At 48.7% G+C, this 13,935-nt stretch overlaps 1 protein-coding gene across 1 annotated transcript in view; it reads left to right on the top strand.

Moving 5' to 3' along the window:
- Acacb (acetyl-CoA carboxylase beta) overlaps nt 1-13,935 on the top strand; it is a 105,123-nt gene that overhangs the window by 20,574 nt on the left and 70,614 nt on the right. The window lies entirely within an intron of this gene.

A 13,935-nucleotide genomic window follows, 5' to 3' on the forward strand; every position in this document is an offset into this window, starting at 1 on the left:
TTCTGTTTACTCCACCCACCTATGTTCTAAGCTATGAGCCCAAGCAGTTTGTTTATTACTTAACCAATGAAATCAACAGATTGATATGACACTCCCACATCACGTGTGTCTTGCAACTGACCAAGACTTTCCCTCTGCAATACCCAAAAGTTAAATTTAGCTGCTGATAGTGCAAGAGAAAGGCTTCAAAACACGATGGAGCCATGGTTGGTCCCATCTGAACAATTTCATTCAGCAGCACAGCCATTGGGGGAGGGGAGCTCATGCCTGTAAACCCAGCTTCGGGGAGGCTGAGGCAAGAAGGTCGGGAGTTCAAGGCCAGCTACTTGAGACCCTGTCTTAGTTCAAAAGAAAAACGGGAAAAAAAAGGAAAGAAAAGAAAAAAGAGAAAAGCACATGTTGGTTTGTACGCAGGCAGAGTAGAGTGGCACACCAGGGTGTGTGGTGTTCCGCCTTTCCATCTTTATTCCTTAATATATGCAGGCGGAAGGAAATCAGCCGGGGTGTGGTGGTGCCACCTGGAGTCTGGCTGCCTAGGCTGGCTGAGGCAGGAGGATGGCCCAAACCCAAAGGTTTGAAGCCAGCCTGGGCAGCAGCAGAAACACCAAAATAGAATTTGACCTGCACGGTTCGGATGACCTTGGTGGTCTGGAGAAGTACAGTCCCGGGGCGTGCTGCATCTGGTTTCTTCCTCGCACTAGGGGAGAGTTCTGGGCTCAGGGGAGCAGAGCCCAGAAGTAGAGGTCCACTCTCATTAGCTCTACCGAGTCCATGCTGTCAGCATGTCTGTCGAGCCAGTGCTGAGATCAGATCTCTGCCGGACCATGACTTCCTCTCTCCTGTCAATAAAGAATTCAGACATATCCACGTCAAGCTTGCAGCTGATCCTCTTACTGGGGAGCTGGTCTTCACATGGTGCCGTTCACACTGTTAGCCCCAAGTTAGAACATCCACAGAAGATTGAGGGAGCTTTGGGAGTTTGGCTGTCAGGAAGCTGCAGAGCCAGACTTTTCTGCAGGATCCTGAGCGGGAAGGGAGGCTGTTTGGGTGTCTTTGTTACTTTAGTCAGCGGGAGGATGGGTAGTGCCGTGAAACTTACAAGAAGAAAACCAAATCAACCTATTGTGGCTTTCCTCTCTCCTTTCCTTCCTCCCTGTCTCTCTCTTTCCTGCCTTCCTCCTCTTCCGCCTCTTCTTTTTTGAGGAGGTGAAGTTAAAAACCATGGTTGGGGTGGGGAGACATAGAAAATCTAAACTGAGAATTTGGCCCATCCTTTTTTGTTTTTCTTCAATTGTCTAATGCAGGCCTCCCAGAATCTCCGACTCTTGTATAACTGGGGCAAGGGTTCCTGCTCACATGGCTGTGGGGTGCTTAGTGGCCCTCTAGAGGGAGATCCTGGGCATACAGCCCAGGGAACAGGTGCCATCAGGCGTTACCACTAAGCTATGCCCTCAGTAACCCCCCCCCCCAGGGTTCATTGCAGGAATTGTATGCTATGCTTCAGAACGTACTTATGTATGTATAGTCCTGTCCCTGTGAGGGCCTTCTCTTCTCCGGTCCACGCCTTCCTCATCTGTGAAGCCAAGGTGTGGTGGGGATGAGCCCAGGGAGCCTCCTGGACTTCTCTCGATTTTGTTGATGCTTAATAGGGACCTCGGTGGCTGTGAGGTGGCTCCAATGTGTAAAAAAGCCTGGTAACCCAAGCAATCCCCAGGACCCACGTGGTGGAAGGCGAGAACCGACTCCCACAAATTGTTCCCTGATCTCCACACTTGCTGAGGGAGGTCCACCTCCTGCCTATAAAAATAATAAATATAACTTAAAACATCTTTAAACTGAACGTGGGAAACTCACCGAGCCCCCCCCCCCCGCCGCCCCCTGTAACCAGCACAAGAGTGACTGCCTTCTTCAGTTTCAGAATTTTCATCGGATCCCTACCGTGCATGTCAAACTTATGGAGTCCAGTGTAGAGGGCTGTGAAACATCTCCGGGGTTGCTGGGAGGAAGAGGACAGATTCCATGAGTTGACCGGTGGTCCGGAGCAGGAGCGGGGGTGGCTTGGGGAAAGGGGAGGCGGGGCCTGGGCGGGACAGCTCTCTGGGGGCGTGGCCTGGTCGGAACTGGGCATTGGCTGGAGGCGAGGCCGTGGGCCGTGGCCGAGCCGTAGGGGCGTGGGTGGAGCCACATAGCCTGGTGGGAGGCGTAGGGGACTGGCAGGAGGTCGGTCATTCTAGCAGGGCGTGGCCAGGCGGGGCTTTGCTTCGGCTTCCAAGAGTAGAGAGCAGTTCGGGATGGCCTGCGAGGCGCACTGCCCCGCTTGTTGCAGCTGTCGCAAGCTGCGGTCAGAGGCCCTCCGGGAGAACGCTTCCGACTCTGGTGGCGACCTGGCGACCGTGCTGTGCCTTGGGAACGGAGCTTGCTCCCTGGGATTAGGGGTTGCAAACTGCGCATCCCCATGGGAGCCGGCTAGGATTGGCCGGTGGGCCGGGCAACATGAGCCCCGCTAAATGCAAGGTCTGTTTCCCTGAGCGCACAGGAAAGTAAGTAAGCCCGCGATTTTAGTAACTGCTTTTGCAAACTCGTGTACCCCTCCCAGTCCAGATCCGCTGTCCGCCCCTGAACATCCTATCTTTCCCCACCTTCCTCCCAAAGACGTGCGAGTTTAGCTTGGGCCGCTATAGGATGGAACCCACCTCGCAAACTAGCGTCCTAGGTGGGCACTCAGTGAAGTTTGGAGAAAACATTGCCCAGCACACAAGTGCCTCGAGATTGATTCCTGGGACGCGGCACCCTTTCTATCTTCTCTCGCCTCTTTGGCCTTGAGAAAGTGACGCTTGTGGGAGGCAACACTTTTTGAAGCTGAAGCCCTTGGAGAGCCCAGGCACCCCGAGCAAGCTTTGTATTAAAGGTCATTTTCTGGGCATACTGATTGGGCAGAGCTTCTAGCCCCACCCACTCGACTGTTAATTTCCTTTCCCCTTTCATTTATCGCACTATGAAAACAGTCACCAAAGGGATGTTGCATTCGTTGCTGAGAATTCAGCCCTTTAGCCCGGAGTGTAGTGCACATTTGTAATCCTGGCACTGCTGAGGCAGGAGGATTGAGTTTGAGGCCAGCTTGGGCTGTATAAGAAAGCCAACACACATAAAGCCTTAAACAAACAAATGCACAAACTTAGAAAATTATGAATAAACAAAAAGAGAAGTAAAGATATAATTCCACATGGATCAACAGTAGATACTAGACAAGCCTTGTTTCCAGTGCACATGTTTAATTTAAAAATTGAACCATACAGAATTTATTGTATTGTAAGTCACTTTTAGTCTTTTTTCAAGTGGGCTCTGCAAATGATGAGTTTATCTGTGTTTTTCTGGCCTGAGAGCAATAGTTCCTATGGGGTTAAACAGTTGAAAGCAATCAAGAGAACACCATTTGTGTGAAAACTACGAGAAATTCAAAGGTCAGAGTGCACAAATAAAGTTTTTTTTTTAAATATTTATTTATTTATTATGTATACAACATTCCTTCCATGCCTGCCTGCATGCCAGAAGAGGGCACCAGACCTCATTACAGATGGTTGTGAGCCACCATGTGGTTGCTGGGAATTGAACTCAGGACCTTTGGAAGAGCAGGCAATGCTCTTAACCTCTGAGCCATCTCTCCAGCCCCACAAATAAAGTTTTATTGGCACATAGCTCCACTCACTGGTTTCTAGAAAGCCTGTGCCACCACTTGTGGGCTTTGCTAGATGACCTGAGTAGTAGGACAGAGGCTAAGGTTATAGCACTTGAGGTATCTACTAGCTGGGACTTGACTTGCCAACTTTGCTCTGTGTGCCAGGCTTTTCCTAGGTCCAGCGTGTTCCTGCAAATGATACACTTTAACACGTGCAAGCAGTCACTGTGCGCAGTGGATAGTCCAGCTTTGTCTCCTCTGTGATGTAGATACAGCACAGCGAGCCACAGCCTGGAGCTGAGGCACTGCCTTCTCCTTAGCTACTTTCTTGCAGCAGATAACCTGGTCCATCAGGATCCGCTATGCACGTCCCATGTGTGTAAAGTTTGCCTCTGCAAACAAGAAGGGGTATAGCTGTGTTTGGCAAGAACTACTTGTATCTTCCAGAAACTCCCAGTCAATTGGTAGCAAATGTCTGGTCAGTTCAATAGTCTTCTTTTCTTTGTGGTTTTACCTTCTATCAATCATGGTCTGAAAATATTGAGTTAAAAATTCCAGACATAGTTCGTATGTTTTATGTTGTTGATGGCCCTGAGGGATGTGGTGAAATCTTGTGAGAGCCCATCCCGGACACAAAGCGTCCTTTTGTACAGTGTATCCATTCTTTGTATGCTATCTGCACCTCAGTATTTAGTGCATTCCTGGTCACCACATGGCCATTATGTTACCATTCTACTTCTGCTCAAGTCACTCTTATTTCCTTAACAATTGCCTAAAAGCAGGAGGGGAGAGATGCTGGAGATTTTATTGCGGTACTTGTTACAATGAATCTGTTTATTAATATTATTGGAGATCTCTTTTGTTGTTGTTTTGTTTTTGAGACAAGATTTCTCTGTGTAGCCTTGTCAGTCCTAGAAGTAGCTCTGTAGACCAGGCTGGCCTCAAACTCACTGCGATCTGCCTGCGTCTGCTTCTGGAGTGTTGGGATTAAAGGCGTGCGCCACCACCACTGGCCCTGTTATTCTGAATCTCTTACCATGACTAATTTATAAGATAGACTTTATTGTTGGTATGTACATGTACAAGCCAGCCAGCCAGTATCGACGGGCTCAGGACTAACCATAGTCCCAGGCTTGCACCCCAGGTCTAGAACAGGTTCCCTAAAGATCTCCTGCAACTCTAATTCAAGGTCTGGGCTCTCCAGGTGATCAGGCTGGATAGAACAAATATGTGTTACAAGGAGACTTATTAGATTAGCTTGCACAGTCATTATACCTGCTATCATTTGTGGGATGCTTTTCCCATGAAAAAGCATGAGTTCTATGTAGATGTCATGCCAACTTCTCATGCTGTAACCTCCAATTTCTCTTTTCCTTTTTTTCCTTCTGTTTTTTTCAAGACAGGGTTTCTCTGTGCAGCTCTGGCTGTCCCGGAACTCACTCTATAGACCAGGCTGACTTCAAACTCAGAGATCCACCTGCCTCTGTTTCCAGAGCGCCGATCAAAGTCTAGCACCACCATTGCTCTGCCTCCGTTGCCTTGAGCATGATTTGAGCAGGGATTTGACCCTAGGCTGTTGCCCACAGGGTTCATTCTACCAGCTCTGAACTATATTTGCTATGTTAAAAGTTTGACCTGCTTAACTAACAAAGCCTTTAGGGACCCTTTGTGAAGTCCTTTAGCGGCCATGTCTAAGCAAAGGGCCAAGGAAAGGGCTGGGGTCCGCCACATCTTCATGGGCACAAGTGGTTCATGAAGCATGGAGATCATATCCCTCCACCTTCACCTTTCAGGGGCCTGCCACCCAACTCCCAAATTAATCACACACAGAGTGATATGGGATTTCCCTCGGTGTGCTCTGAATATGTTTTATTACCATTGGGTAATAAAGAAGCTGCTTTGGCCTATGGCAGGGCAGAATAGAGCTAGGTGGGAAAACTAAACTGAATGCTGCAAGAAAGAAGGTGGAGTCAGGCAGAAGCCATGTAGCTGCCCAAGAAGCAAGATGTGAGGTAAAAAACCACAAATCTTGTGGTAAAATATGAAATAATAGAAATGGGTTAATTTCAGATGTAAGAGTTAGTTAATAAAAGCCCTGAGCTAATAGGCCAAAGAATATGTAATTAATATTAAGCTTCAGAGTGGTTCTTTCTTTCTTTTTTCTTTTCTTTCTTTTTTCTTTTTTCATTTTTTGAGACAGGGTTTCTTAATAGCTATGGAGCCTATCCTGGAACTTGCTCTGTAGACCAGGCTGGCCTCGAACTCACAGAGATCCACCTGCCTCTGCCTCCCGAGTGCTAGGATTAAAGGCATGTGTCACCACTGCCTGGCAGAGTGGTTATTTCATAAACAGCTTCAGGCTGGCGGAGAAAAACTGGTCCAGGGGGACTAGCAGGACAGAGAATTTTTGTAGCTACACTGGAGGTTTATTTCTTATAAATTCCCAGTCTTAGCTTGGCTTGTTTCTTGTCAATTTTTCTTTCTTATTTATTTGTTTGTTTATATTAAAAATGTGTATGAGTGTTTGGCCTGCATATATGTATACATGTATGACACATGTGTCCTGTACCGGAAGAAGTCAGAAGAGGGCATTGGATCCCCTAAAACTGGAATTACAAATGTCATTTGTGAGAGCTACCATGTGGATACTAGGAATCGAACTCAGGTCCTCTGGAATAGCTGTCACTCTTAACTTTTTTTTTTTTTTTTTTTTTTTTGGTTTTTCGAGACAGGTTTCTCTGTGGTTTTGGAGCCTGTCCTGGAGCTAGCTCTTGTAGACCAGGTTGGTCTCGAACTCACAGAGATCTGCGTGCCTCTGCCTCCCAAGTGCTGGGATTAAAGGTGTGCGCCAGCCCCGCCCGGCCAGTGCTCTTAACTATTAAGCCATCTTTCCACGCCCATGCCAGCTTTTCTTAAATTATCTCATCTACCTTTTGCCTCTGAACTTTAACCATTCTCTATTCCTGTATATTTCCTTCCCTTCTTACTCATTGTCTAGCTGTATGGCTGGCCCCTGGAGCCCTCCTCTCCTCCTTTTCTTGTTCCTTGATCTCTTTTCTCTCTTTTTCTTCTTCTATTTATCACTCTGCATGTCAGCCCCACCTATCCTTTCTCCTGTCTTGCTTGCTATTGGCCATTCAGCTCTTTATTAGGTCAACCAGATGTTTAGGCAGGCAAACTAACACAGCTCACAGAGTTAAACAAATGCAACATAAAAGAATGCAACATATCTTTGGATCATTAAACAAATGTTCCACAGTATAAACAAATGTAACACATCTTAAACTAATATTCCACCACAGGGCCCTTGTAACATGCCTAAGATAATCTTCCCCAGCAGGCTCTCCTCTTTCTGGGTCAAAGGATGTGCTGTCATGAGGATTCTGTCATTGCTTACATGAGAGATCTTGCCATGGTCCACCTACCCTCACCTCCTAGAGATAGGGTTCATCTTATTGCTCAGCACCCACCCCTTCCCTCTCCTTTTGATATTTTTAGACATGATTTCACATAGCCCAGGCTGGCCTTGAACTCCCAAGGATATCTTAAACTGCGGATCCTCCTGTGTCTACTTTTTGAGAGTTTTATTACAGGTGTGTATTCAGGAATCAATATAAAAGTCCCCGTGTCGGTCTAGCTCAGGGTTGGTGTGCTGTTTTCCTAAAAGGCCAAATAGTAAATACTTTCCGCTTTGTGACAATACAGTTTCTCACAGCGACTCACTCTGCCTTTCATAGTGGCAGTAACTACACAATTAAATGGGCCTGGCTGTGTTCCACTAGAGGACTCTAAAGCAGGATGTTTGTGTAATTGTTATGTGGCACAAGAGAAATCTTTGGACGTGGTAAAGTCATTCATGGCGAATTGAATTTGTTCAGGGACCACCTCTGCTCACCCTTGACCTGGTGTCATTCTAGAAGGCATTGCGAGGGTGTGTGTCCTGAGAAATTCCCCAGGGTCAGGCTGTCAAGACAACTCAGCAGGCAAAGGTGCCAGTCACTAACCTTGACCTAAGTTTAATTCCTGGAGTCTACATGATGAAATGAAAGAACTGACTCCCAAAAGCTGCCCTCTGATCTCTCCATACACACGGTAGTTCATGCAGACCCCTCCAAATATATTAATAAATTCATTAAATTAAATGTTTTTAATAGAAATCTCCAAAGGTCTATTGATCTGGCATCCTACTTATCTGTAAGATTCATTTTTATTTTTGTATGTTGGTATGTGTGTGTGTGTGTGTGTGTTTGTCTGTCTGTATGAGTGTGTGTGTGTGTATGCTATGAGTGTCTCTCTGTGTATCTGTCTGTATATGCCGTATGGGTGTGTGAGTTTATGTGTGTGTATGTGTGCACCCTCAGAGGCCAGAAGAGGGTGTCAGATCCCCTGAAACTGGAGTTAGAGGTAGCTGTGAACCACCCATGCGGGTCCTTTGGTCCTTTGGAGGAGCAGCAAGCTCTCTTAACTGCTGAAACATCTCTGTGGCTCCAGGAACCTAGTTTTGAGTTGTCTGTAGGAAAGTGGCTTTAGCAGCTCCATTGGCTTCATGCCTTCTTCCTGTGCCCCGTTACCAACTGCAGACATGCTTTGTGTAGACATTGCCTCCCTCCCACCATGTGGTGGTCAGGGTGCTGGTTCCTGCCCATCCCCTAGTGACGACAAGAGAGGGTGAGGGATTTAAGTGTTGGGGGACACTGGGACCCTGAACAGCTCTGTTTGTTCTCTGGTTCTGGGATGGTACCCAAGGTCTACTACACCACAGGCAAGAGTACTACCGTTGAGTGGCACCCCACCTCCTTAGATGCTGTATGTTTGTTTTAATTTATCTTAAAATTATTGGAGAGAGGGTGACATCTGTGGCAGTCGGAACAGTTTGCATTAGTTGGTTCCTTTCCTCCATCTTGGGGGTTGAAAGGCTCAGAGTCAGATCATCAGGCTTGGGGGCCCAGCCTGCATTTGCTTGTTGAGACGGAGACTTCCCACGTGGGCTCAGACTGACCTTGAATTCACAATCCTGTCTCCACCTCCCAGGTGTTTTGATTTCAGGGTGCATCACCACTCCCCATTTCAGGTCTGACTGAGGGGAGGAGCGGAGTAGTGGCAGGGTGTCACAGGTTCTGGAGCAGAAGATCAGGAGGGTGGCCCTCGGCCAGCCAGGTTTGCCTCCTGGAGATCTGGAGCTCGGGGCCGTCCTGTGCATTGTATGGGACTGAGCAACATCTCTGATCTTGACCCACTAGGTATAGACTCCCTGAGTTGATATTGTCACACATCCTCCTGAGGAGCAGAAGTGCCCTGCTGAGGAGCCCTGTGCCCTCTCTCTTATTTCCAGAGGCCATGTTGCAGGGTTTGTCTTTGCACCTACTCAGTCTTTTCTACCCCGGTTAAATTCTGAGGTTAGATAGGGTTAAATCACCCGCCCAGCTCTGTCGCTTATCAACTTTGTGGTTGGGGTAAGTGGTCCTCCCTGTCTCGTTACTGAGAACAGAAGGCAGCTTCTCCTACGCAGAGCGGTAGGAAGTCAGCGAGAAAGTCCAGGCCATTGTATGCCCTTGACAACATTGATTTCCTCCCGGAACAGCCTGGTCTTGTGCCCCAGCAGCTGACTGGGACTGGTGGTTGGCTGGCACCTCTGTTGTTGGCTGCTCGAAGCCATTTCCCGAGCCACCGTGGCTCATTTCAGCCCTCACCCTTGTCCTCCTGTGTAAGGTCAGGACTCAGTGTGCTTAGGTTCTCCTTCAGTCGGCTCCAGTGCCAGGGGAAGGTCGTCTGTCTGGAGCCGACACTGGCTGGCTTCCAGCATTGTCAAAAAGAGTCACAACAGCCCTGTGCCTGGAACAAGGCTACCCCTTGCCTTGCATGCTTCTTTGATGGTCTTCAGGGAAGGGTTCGAGGCTTGCCTGAAGAAGGGATTCCTTCATCAGCCAATCAAAGTGACGCCACAGATGGTTCTAAGCCTCAAAATAGAGTTTTTCTTAACTGTGCATATTTCCATCAAGTGCCAGGAGCTGGAAGGTTTGTGTGTCTGAGAGTGGAGGGGTCAGACTTTCTGATGCAGGGGGATATCAGCCTGTGGGGGAAGATCACTGAAAGGCGAGGATAGAGTTCAGATGGGGGCTTCGTGGAATAGGCTCAGCAAGTGGCTTGTTGCTCCTCTTGGTTAAGGAGCAGGTGGACCCTGACTCTCCTGGTGTGGTCCTTCATTCAGTGGGTGCCACATGTCACCCTGGGCCCCTTTCTTTCCCTCTATTGAGGGTCTGGACAGCCTCACTTAATCATAAGTAGACATGCGGCCCAACCGAATGAGCTGTGTGTTATTGTCCCCATATCCCAGCTAGGAAAACTGGGTGCTCCAGGGGACGGTGGAATGACCATGGCTTTGGAAACAACAGACACCATTCAGGAGAGGGACGCTTGAAACGGGGACACTACTCTCCTTACTGGGGTCAGCAGGCCATCAGGTGTCAAGGAATAGGATGCTCTAAGGAGGAGACATTGGGTTGGGGATATGGCTCAGTCAGTATTGCAAGTTGGGGGAACTGAGTTCGATTCCCCCAAACTCATTAGAAAATAAGTGTCTGGATTGGGAGGCAGAGGCAGGCAGATGTGTGGAATTTGCAGGCAGCCGTTGCAGCATAACGGGTGAGCTCCAGGTCGGGTGGAGACTGTCCCAAAGGAGGTGGATGGTCTCTGGAGGATGGCGCCCAAGGTTGTCTGCTGGCCTCCACATATGTGTGCCCACACCCCATGCACACACATAGCACCATGAATACACATGCTCTATGAAAACTTGAAGGGAGCCGGGCGGTAGCACTCAGGAGGCAGAGGCAGGAGGATCTCTGTGAGTTTGAGGCCAGCCTGGTCTACAAGAGCTAGTTCCAGGACAGGCTCCAAAGCTACAGAGAAGCCCTGTTTTGGAAAAAAAAAAAACCAAAAGGGAAAATTTACATACCCCCAAACCAACCCTGGGACATTGAAAACATAAGGGCCAAATGAAGAATTTTGCTGCATGGATGGTTAGGAGAGAAGGCTGAGGGACTTCTCCAGAAGATAGAAAAAAGAGGAGAGAAGAAAATGCTCTAGTCGTCTAACTTCAGAATTTCAACAAAATATATAATGTAGTAGGCTAACCTCTGCACTTCAATAGCCAAACTTCAGGATATGACAGGGAGGAATAAGAGGTAAGGAGATATTCGGAGACAGAGTCCCAGTGTGTTAACTTTCAGTTTAGAGAAGGCAGGGCTTGGGATAGATCTCAGAATCCTTCCATCCCTAGCCTGTGAGCCTCGGGCTCCATTCCCAGCACTGTGAAGAACTAGGACACCAGCCTGAGAGGGCCTGGTAAATCCACAGCCTCGCTGATGGCAAATCCACAGCCTCGCTGGCAGCAAATCCACAGCCTCACTGATGGAAACATACATGTTTGTGCACACATGACACCGTCAAATTCAGGGGACAGAAGAACATGTAACCTTCCAAATATGGAAAAACCAGGCCACTGACAAAAGATGAAGGATTAAAACCCACCAACCAGAAAACAAACAAAAACCCTCCAACCAAACAAGAAGAAACAAACAATAAAAACCCCAAACACCTGGGGACTCCGACACCACGACGCTGGCTTCAAAACTCTGAAGGAAGTTTGCCTTCCTTCAGCTCAGCACAGAGTGAACAGCGGGTCTGAACCCAAGGGCAGAAGGAAAACAGTTGCCAGACACGCAAGGCAGTCATGTTTTCTGTCCCCTTCCATAGCTTTCTCAGAAAGCTACGGGAGGGTTTCTGCCATGGAAACCACAGGGGACACCAGGAAGGAGCAACAGTACCTATAGCAGAGCAGCCAGCATGTGGTCAGGATGCTGGTGGTGGGGACCTGGGGTGGGGTCAGTGAGTTGAGGATGTCACTGTAATGTTAACCGCGTGACACTACTAGCAGACCCGTGCCAGCAAAACAAGAGAGTACCCAGAGAGAGATGGGGCCCGCCAGCCACCCCAGATTAGAATCCTACTCTGAGGAAAGGCAGAAGGAAGGACAGACATCTGTGGTGCCTGTCGGGTGTATGAGATGGAAGCCACCCCCAGGGATGGCACCTGTGGGAAGGAGACAACCCGGAGGGGTTAGCCTCCTATGCTAGCGTCTGTGAGGAGGGTGGGACGGAGCAACAAAGAACAAGTGAAGGCTGAAAATCACCTACTCTAGAAGAAAATAGAGAACAAAGGGCCGTGGCGGCTCACCACCCTCATCTGTGAAAGCAAGCAGGCCAAACAGAGCCCGCTCTGCCGGAGCCTGGGGAGGCGCCTGGACAGAGCAGCTGTGGAACAGCTAAGCCTCCTCTCTGGATGGGACAGCCACAGGGGGCATCTCTGGCAGCCGCTCAGTAGAGTGTGATGTGTGGCCAGTGATGCTGCTTCAGTCACCAAACAGCCACATACGTGAGGATCAGTTGGTGTTTCTAGCCCAGTGCTGTGTAGAATGGCCGAGGCTGTATGTCCCTGCTACTTATGAGGCCGTTCCAGGAGGATCTCAGTTCTAGGCTATCTTGGGTTACACAGACACTGCTTCGAAAAAGAGATTCTAGACTTATCATGTGGCGTGCCTAAGCTGGGTGAGTGCGTGCTAGGATGTCCCCACAGTGTAACCTAACGCACTTCACTCAGGAAGCATCTCTGCCCTTCAGCTGGGTATGTCTGTGTCCAGGGGGTGTGGAACCTTGCAGATGTGAAATGCCGGAGTCAACAGGGGTTTCCTTTCAGAGGTTTCAGAGGAGTGGGGCAGGGGCTTTCCTTGTATTGTGATGTAGTTTGTGTTTTTATTTTGTTTATTTGGGGTGTACGCATGTGTGTGTGTGCGTGTGCGTGCATGTGTGCATCAGAGGACAACTTTTAGGAGTTGCTTCTTTCCTTCCACTACATGGCTCCTGGGGATTGAACTCAGATAGTCAGACTTGGCAGCAAGCACCTTTGCCCACTGAGCCATCTTGTCATGTGTTTTTCCTTTTGTTTTCAAGCCTTTAAGTTTCCTGAACCCTCAGTGAGTTTTTATCCACACTGACTGTATACAGAGGACTTTTGTTTCTTTGAAGATTCTACTTGTTTTTAGTTTATGTGTACAGTGTTTACCTGCATGTATGTCTGTGTATGTACCATGTAGAGGGCCCACAAAGGCCAGAAGTCAGGGTTAGATCCCTGGAGTTGGAGTTACAGATAGTTGGGAGTCACCGTGGGGTACTCAGGAGCAGCCAGTGCTCCTTGTGACCAGGTGACAGGGACTCCGGTCACCACAGTCCAGAGGGTTTGGTGACTGCTCGTCCTCCTTGCATTTCCTGTACAAAGGCACAAGAACCGACCCAGATGGTTGCGTCTTCCTTGGGCCCAAAGGCTTTGTTGAGTCTGCCATCAGCGTGCGCATTCGGAGTCCCATCTCATTCATGTGCTTCCCCGCTTTCTTTGAGTGTGTGTGTGTGCGTGTGTGTGTGTGTGTGTGTGTGAGGGGCACTTCCTGAACCCATCTGTGATTGGGCCTGTGTGTTGACACCTGATCTGGGGTCACTACTCACTGGTGATAGATTGACCCTTCCTCTTCTTCTCTTCCGGTGTCAGCTGTTCTTCCAGGCCCAGGGTGGGAAGGAAGGGGGAGGGAAAGCAGAGTCGGAAGCACAACTTCTATACTATGTTTTTAAAAACTTTTCAGCTTTAATAATAATAAAAAGTCCGTACAGAAAAGTTCATGAAAGTTCTGTGTACTAAATTTGTCATATGTTGGAATGAAGAGTCATAGTGTGTATAGATCCTTTCTGCTTATAGTGTGCCCATAGCTGTTGTAAGTTCCCAGATAGGGGACATGCCAAGCAAAAGCTGAGTTAGGGCAGGCAGAGGCCTCCTGAGGCAGCCTTGAGTCTCTTTGTGCTTCCATGGTTTGTGTGTGTGTGTGTGTGTGTGTGCGCGCGCGCGCGCGCTCGCGCATGTGTGTGTGTGTGTGTGTGTGTAGGGTGTGTGTATGTGGTGCATATGTAGGGTGTGCTTGTATGTGGTGTATGTGCGTGTGTAGGGTGTGTGTGTGGGTGTATTATAAAGTGTGTGTAGGGTGTGTGTGTGGTGTGTGCATATGTAGGGTGTGTTTGTGTGTAGGGTGTGTGTGTGGTATGTGCATATGTAGGGTGTGTTTGTGTGTAGGGTGTGTGTGTGTGTGGTGTGTGCATGTGTAGGGTGTGTTTGTGTGTAGGGTGTGTGTGTGGTGTGTGCATATGTAGGGTGTGTTTGTG

Source organism: Microtus ochrogaster, chromosome 2 (genome assembly GCF_000317375.1).
Source record: "Microtus ochrogaster isolate Prairie Vole_2 chromosome 2, MicOch1.0, whole genome shotgun sequence".
NCBI classification, from domain to species: domain Eukaryota; kingdom Metazoa; phylum Chordata; class Mammalia; order Rodentia; family Cricetidae; genus Microtus; species Microtus ochrogaster.